The 7,054-nt window shown below is 42.0% G+C and overlaps 1 protein-coding gene across 4 annotated transcripts in view; it reads right to left on the bottom strand.

Moving 5' to 3' along the window:
- LOC116850265 (mucin-17-like) overlaps nt 1-7,054 on the bottom strand; it is a 291,148-nt gene that overhangs the window by 212,713 nt on the left and 71,381 nt on the right. The window lies entirely within an intron of this gene.

Raw genomic sequence — 7,054 nt, forward strand, 5'->3', positions numbered from 1 at the left:
CCCCCCCCCCTCTCACTCTCTCTCTGTTTCTCTCTTACAAACAGACCGACGCTGTCACCCGAAATTCGGCGTCGCCTTTTCTCTTTCCCTCTGATTATCACCGAATATCTAATTCCCGATTAATAAATCTGATGATCGTGCGATTTTGCTTGAACGAGTCGAAGGTAATAATGAGAGTGATGTACACCGACTCGACACGTCGCGACAAGCACAGATTGTAGTGGCGAGAAACGAGATTATTTACTCTACTACTTACGTACTTACGATACGTCCCGACGACCGCTATTTTCGACACTACCGACGCTGACTTCCATACGAGACTCACTTTCGACAGGCAAAAAACGCCAGACGCGGAGCGATGTCGATCGATGTGTTAACGGCGGTCGTTCGACGCGAAAAGATCAATATCGGAGATGGCCGCGAGATTGATACGCGCTACGACATGAACAGTGTCGCGGTCTGACACACCCTCTGTGGTATATCCTTTTCTCTTTTTCTCACTTTTACTAACAGACCGACGCTACTTACCGAGATTCGGCGTCGTGTATATCTCGGGCGTGATTTTATCTGTCTTTTTCTCTCTGATAACGACCGTATATTTCTAATTTCAGATTGATAAGTCCGACGACTCTACTTGATCTCTCATATGGTAATAAGAAAAATATACTCAATGGTACTCAAGATACTCAATGGTAGTAAGAAAAAGACGTCAACTCGACACGTCGTGACAAGCACCGATTTGATATGTCAAGAAATGAGGAGATTACTTACTAATGACGTCCTGACGATACGTCTCGACAATCGCACATCGCTATTCTCGACATACTCCCGATACTTATTTCCGCACGAGACTCACTTTCAACAGGAAGAAGACGCGTAAGACACGGAGCGATGTCGATCGATGCGTCAATGGCGGTTGCTCCACGCAGAGATCGATAATAGCCGCGTAACAGATGGCGCATGCCGAAAGTACGTGCCAACATTGCGCGCTGTTACAACGACGCCCTCTGACACTCCGCGGAACCATTCGATAGATCGATTACTGATTCATCGATCAGTCGTGTCACTATCTAGCTATGCATTCCTTATGACTGTCAATTAATCAAGAAAGCAGGAACGTGTTTTATGGATTAATTAACAGCGATGAGAGAAACGAATGAGCAGGTTGAAAATATTTAACAATCGGCATCTTCGAAAAGAAGTAAAGTTATCGCGAGTCAATCGTTAGCCAATCAATGACGCGTATATTCGGTGGTCGCGAGAGAAATCATAATAATCAATATTTTCTAAATATTCTGGATTTTCGAATCAAACTTCTCAGGATAATACATATTGAAAATATCGTCCGTAATATTCAATAATTATTGTCGAATAACACGATCATTAATTAATGCCGCGTATCCAATCGATTTGTATTTTTGTGATATCAAGTGATAATTTGAGTGTCTGATTACAATCAAAAGTTGGCCACAGGATAGAATATATTTTAAAAAATTTTTTAATTTTATCACAAATTTTCAATGCTTTCAAAAATACTAGAGAAATTATATTATAAAAGAAAGAGAGAATTTTATTATAAAAATTACTATATAGGACTTTGTGACCGAAGAATAGAAAAATAGACATTCTGCAATAATTCTTCATTATTATTTTATTCCATGTCGTTTTAATTCAATTTCGCTACTTACATTTATGAATTGAAATATTAAATATAACTATTAAAATAGTTTCTAGCAAAATTTATTATACTCCTTAGCAAAATAAACCTTAACTAAAAATCTATACTATTTCCTCCATGTATAAAAAAGAAGTTTTTTGTTTCATGTACCTATCTCATTTCTATCTAATCTCATTATTTACTCTCATATCAATTATTTAACATTTGCTCGGAAATATTATATCTGCAATTAATCAATTAATTTACATAATCACATATATTGACCACTGAAATGAAAAATAAAGAAACAGAAATATAAAATATTGAGATAACTAAATATTAATTAATACTAAATATTGAGATAACTAAATATCAATTCTGAAAATAAGAAGTTTTTTCTTTAAGAACGTTTTTAAGCCTCAACATGGAAGAACAGTATTAAGTAACTTTTGTAATATTAAAATAAGCTACCTAATGTGTGTCAAGATTGATCCTTCGGGTTCGATGGAATTTGCAGGGTTAATGCATAAACAAGATTTGATCTTGGGTATATACGTCTTAATCGGCTAATGGATGATGTTAGTCTAGTACACTAATCAGTCACTAATCAGTACACTAATCAGTCACAAACGGCAAGTATAATTACGGTAATGTAAATTACGGTAAATATTGCTACAAAATATATGTAGATATGCAGAATTCCATAGTCGTTACAATTGCGAATTTACAGTGTTTAAAATTGCCTCGACACGGATCATTAAGTGCGAAATACTTGAATAACATCATGACTCCGGGAATCACCGCTAATTAGCGTGCAGCCGTGAAATTCAAAGAAGCAAAAGGTTACAGGATGAAGGTATTTGGCTCGCGAATCATCCCCACGGACGTTTTATGGGGTTATAGCTGGAGGGGACTCCTCTTTGGTTAGGGGCGGAAGAACGAGAGGGTGACTCCGTCGCGAGCAAGTTATTGATTCCCTTGGCCGAGCGCGAGAAGAAGAGATGAGAACCGGAGGCGTGGGCGAGCTAGCGTGAGTTCGTTGCAGTTTCAGTCGGGTCTCTCTCCCTTCCCTTCTCCTCGCATTCCGCTCGACTGTCCTCCTCCGTTTCGCTCGTTTTCACGCGGAGCTGTGCGCACGACGAGATCGAGAAAGGCGAGCACACACAGGGTGTCCCGTAATTATCCGCCACCCGGCGACTATCTCGACGTTGATCGCGCAAAACGAAACGGTTGATTTACGGTATCGTCACCGAGCTCGCGTCAAAGTCACACCCCCGCGGATGTTTTATCGATTCCTCTTGCTCGACATCGAACAATTAGCATCACGGCGCATTGTGTATCTCTTTCACGCGTGTCTCGAGAACGGGAGAAACGTATTTCGCGTGAAAATCCCCGGGTTCGTCACGGGAATAAACGGAGTCCCCGCGTCGTGTCGTCGTCGTCATTTTCCACCGCGTGCGCGTAAAGACCAGGCTTGGAAACGTGCGAGAGTGAACTAGGGACGAGGCAGGACCGGGGGGGTGCGCACCGTGATTTCATCCCCTTTTAACCCTCCCCCTTTATGAATTCCGAGAGCAGCCCGGGCTGGGACGACGACCGGTTTGCGGTTATGCAAAAGCTGAGTCAAGCGCGATCGGAATTACGCTCGGCGGCGGACGGCGATAAAGCGGCGATACAGGAATTGCACTTTCTGAAACTGCAGCAGCCAGTCTCCCTCTTTCCCTTTCCCTCTCTCTCTCTCTCTCTCTTTCTCCTCTTCCCTCTCTCTATATCTCTCTCATGCCTCTCCCTCTTTCTCTCTCGACTACTGATTGCAGAGCTGTTGCTCGCTTGCTCGCTCGTTCGCCGGCGCAGTCGATTCGACCGCCGGTAAAAGAGCCCGGATATGTATATGCAACCGCGGGGCGGGTGGTGGTAAGAAGGGCACGGGGGGAGGAGGGTGAGAATCGAGGGGATGAGTCGTCGCTGTTTTCGTATTCCGGCATCGATCCCGCGCCAGCACACCACGGGCTTTCGCCTACCCCGGTGGGATGTGACAAGAGCGCTCTTGTCGCATTTCCCGCTGAATACCCGGCGATAAAGGATTACGCGCGACGATCTTTTATTCGCGAGCGCCTACGCACCAAGTTTTACGGGATTGGCAAAATTACGGTATCGAGCGCCGTACTACGTTACGATCGCTACTTCCATAGTGATTACGTTACCCACTATATAACAGACAATTTATTTATTTTTCCGCACTTTACCGTTACCATTGTCCTGCACACCCTTTTGGCATTTTTCATGAACTTTTTCTCGGAACTTCGTACAGTGAGGAGCAACGCGAGGATTTCCGTCATTCCGTAATGACGGCTCAAGACTACTGACTACTTACCGTGGCCATTTTGATTTATGACGTCAGAAGAACGAGGGAATACATGTTCAAAACTCCTACAAAGTATGTCGAAATAAAAAGATATATTAATAAAATAACTTGCAATCAATTTTAAGTACACTTCTAAAATATTCCGAATGTGCTTCTTTTACTCTAACTATTAATAGGTAATCGTAAAATTAACGTAATAAAGTAATAAAAAAATGTGGGTTAAAAAGGAAAGTTGCATATCACACATTCAGAGTATTTTGAGCGTGTATTTAATCGATTGTCATCTTTTGAATATATCGTTTTATCTCGGTATACTTTGCAGGAATTTTGGGCATGCATTTTCTCACATTTCTGACATCATCAATCAAGAGTCCCGTGATCAGAAATAGTCAGCCAAAAACGGTGTAATTCATTGAATCATAAGGGATCGAGCGAATAATGTAGGCTCGTGATCGAGGCCGAGGGGAGTGTTTCTCTCCTTAAAACGCCAGGCAGCCAGCGTAATGTGTACGGTACACACGAACACGGGAGAGATACAGGCATTTCCCTTCCTGCTCTCGTTTCACCTCGTCTAGGCGAGCATATCCGTCCCCGGAACTTAAGGTTTATCGACGAGCTTGCTTGGTTTCGGTTAGAGGGTGCGCCCTCGAGCCAAAGGGAAGAGATAAGCTCGCCCTGTTTACAACCACCCTTCACAAAGGAACGATCACGGACCGAGATTCCCGTCGCGATATTTCTATCGGAGCCGACGTAATACCGTGAGCGTCCCGACGACGCCCCGGATCGCCAGTAAAACTTTTTTTCTTTTTTTTCCCCGCCACGTTGTTACGTCGCGCGCCACGACGGAAGATTCTATTTTAAGAGCGTCGCCGCGCTGCTTTATATCGCTTAGACGAGGGACGCTGAATTTATAAAGAGAGGCAGAGGAGGAGGAGGATGCAGCGGCGGTGATGGTGAGTTTTCCGCGCGAACTTGTTTGCCGTGCAAACTATAAACGACGGTGATTCCCGCGGCGGGTAACACTCCATCGGGCTTCGAATAACATGACGATCGCGTTCGACGTCAATGGAGAGAGAGAATCGCCGCGGATACATCTTTTTTCTTGTCGCGTAGCGAGAGATACGTGCGGGAAAACGCGACTTCGCAAATTGACCCCTGGAGATAAAATTCTCGAGGGATTCGCGAGAGAATTAGATCACGGACGCGAAACGGTAAACGCCGAGTGTCCCTGTAAGCGAGGAGTCCACTTAATTGGAGCTTCAAGAGATTCGGTATTTTTATCGGAGCAAGACAGAAATCGAAGGAATGTCCCGAGTATTATTTCATAATTGGAAACGTAGATCGTTATCGTTCTATTTTCATCGGCGTCGCTCCGACGACGCGCGAAACTCCAGGAAGCCGTCTTTTAAATTTAAACGAGATTTAAATCCGTCGCAAGCTCCGGCATTGAATTTAAGATGAAGATTTACATCTCCGTCGTACACGCTTTACAGGCGCTATCTAAAGGCTGCAAACGACCAAGTTGTCGAGTGAATTACGCTTACGTATGAGAGAAATTGTTCGGCGTAACGAGCAATATTTATATCCTCGAGTCCGTGCGCGTAACCGGCGCAGCATGTTGAGCGACGCGTTTTCATCCCCCAAATGAATTAATCGATTCGATGCCGACCGTGCCATTATTTGTCCGATTGAAAACCGTTGTTATTATCCTGACATTAGTTCTCGAGGACCTACCTGTTCTACGGTCGATATATACCGAGGTCAACGAGAGATAGGGGGAGGGAGGAAAGAAGAAAGAGAGAGGGAGAAAGAGAAAAGGAGAGACGAGCCTGTCGTTGCAGGAACAAGCCACTTACTCACGATGAAATTGAATTTACGAAGAAAAAGCGGCTCGCCCGCAACTTTCAAGGGAAGCCGCGGTAGGGTGGGGGGTAATTGAGGGTATAAATATTACCATTTTTAATGAACCACCTTTCACGGCCTCTTTCTCAACGCGAAATTAATTCTCAATCAATTAAGCTCGGACGAGATTTTCATCGCGATATTTCCATCGAGCCCGACGTAATTACGCGAACGGCCCGACAATATCCACGACGATCACCAGCGAGTTTCGTCCTAAGAGAACCAAAAAAAGGTAAGGGTGGGGAAGAAAGGGAAAAAGAAATGGAAAATAATATTGAAACATGATTTACGAGGCGGAAGTCAAGCCCGCAGTTTGCGAACGAGGTTAATAAGATGCGCTAACGTCATTTTCCACGCCTAAACGTCGCCTCGAGCCAATCGAGGTCCCTCCACACTGGAGAGAACAAATTCTCTAATTTTTGAGATCGATTTCTTAGTCTTCCCAGTGGCAAGCTTAGATGAAAATATTTCATGTCGCGATTTTATTCTAATGTTCGTGACGTATATTAAGAAATTCATTTATTTTCGCGCTTTCATCTTTTTAACACTCGAAAGTGTAATGCAAGATATACACTGAGAAAAGAATATTTATTATTTATAAATACACTGAGAAAAAAATGTTTGATACTTGTAATTATAATCATATAAAGAAATAATTACTATAAATTATGGTCAAGATAATTGATTGGTGTCAAATCAAGTCTAAACCGTATTTTTTTATTATTTCAATATAAAAATGGTAGCAGTAACATATATATAAGATTATTATCACTAAAATTATAGTACAATTAACTAAAAAATGATTGTTTTCGCCATAATTTCTATGATTATAGTTACAAATACCAAACATTTTTCTGTCAATGTATAATTACAGCATAACAATTATTATAAATTATGGTCAAGAAAATAACACTATTTCGTTATTAAATTCTACTGTAATGATACTGTAATAACCGTCACTATTACTATTTTACCACAAAAAATATGGCCAAAAATAACTATAATTCTAGTTAAATCAATGATTTGTCTCTCTTAACGTAATCATGAAATCAAAGATATTAATTTAATTATGCTCTTCAGGTGCTACCAATACTCATCGAAAAAAAAAAAAAAAAAAAAAAAAAAAAAAA

The sequence above is a fragment of the Odontomachus brunneus genome, unplaced genomic scaffold (genome assembly GCF_010583005.1).
Source record: "Odontomachus brunneus isolate Ranch 3 - 2012 unplaced genomic scaffold, Obru_v1 Obru_scaffold_140, whole genome shotgun sequence".
NCBI lineage: Eukaryota > Metazoa > Arthropoda > Insecta > Hymenoptera > Formicidae > Odontomachus > Odontomachus brunneus.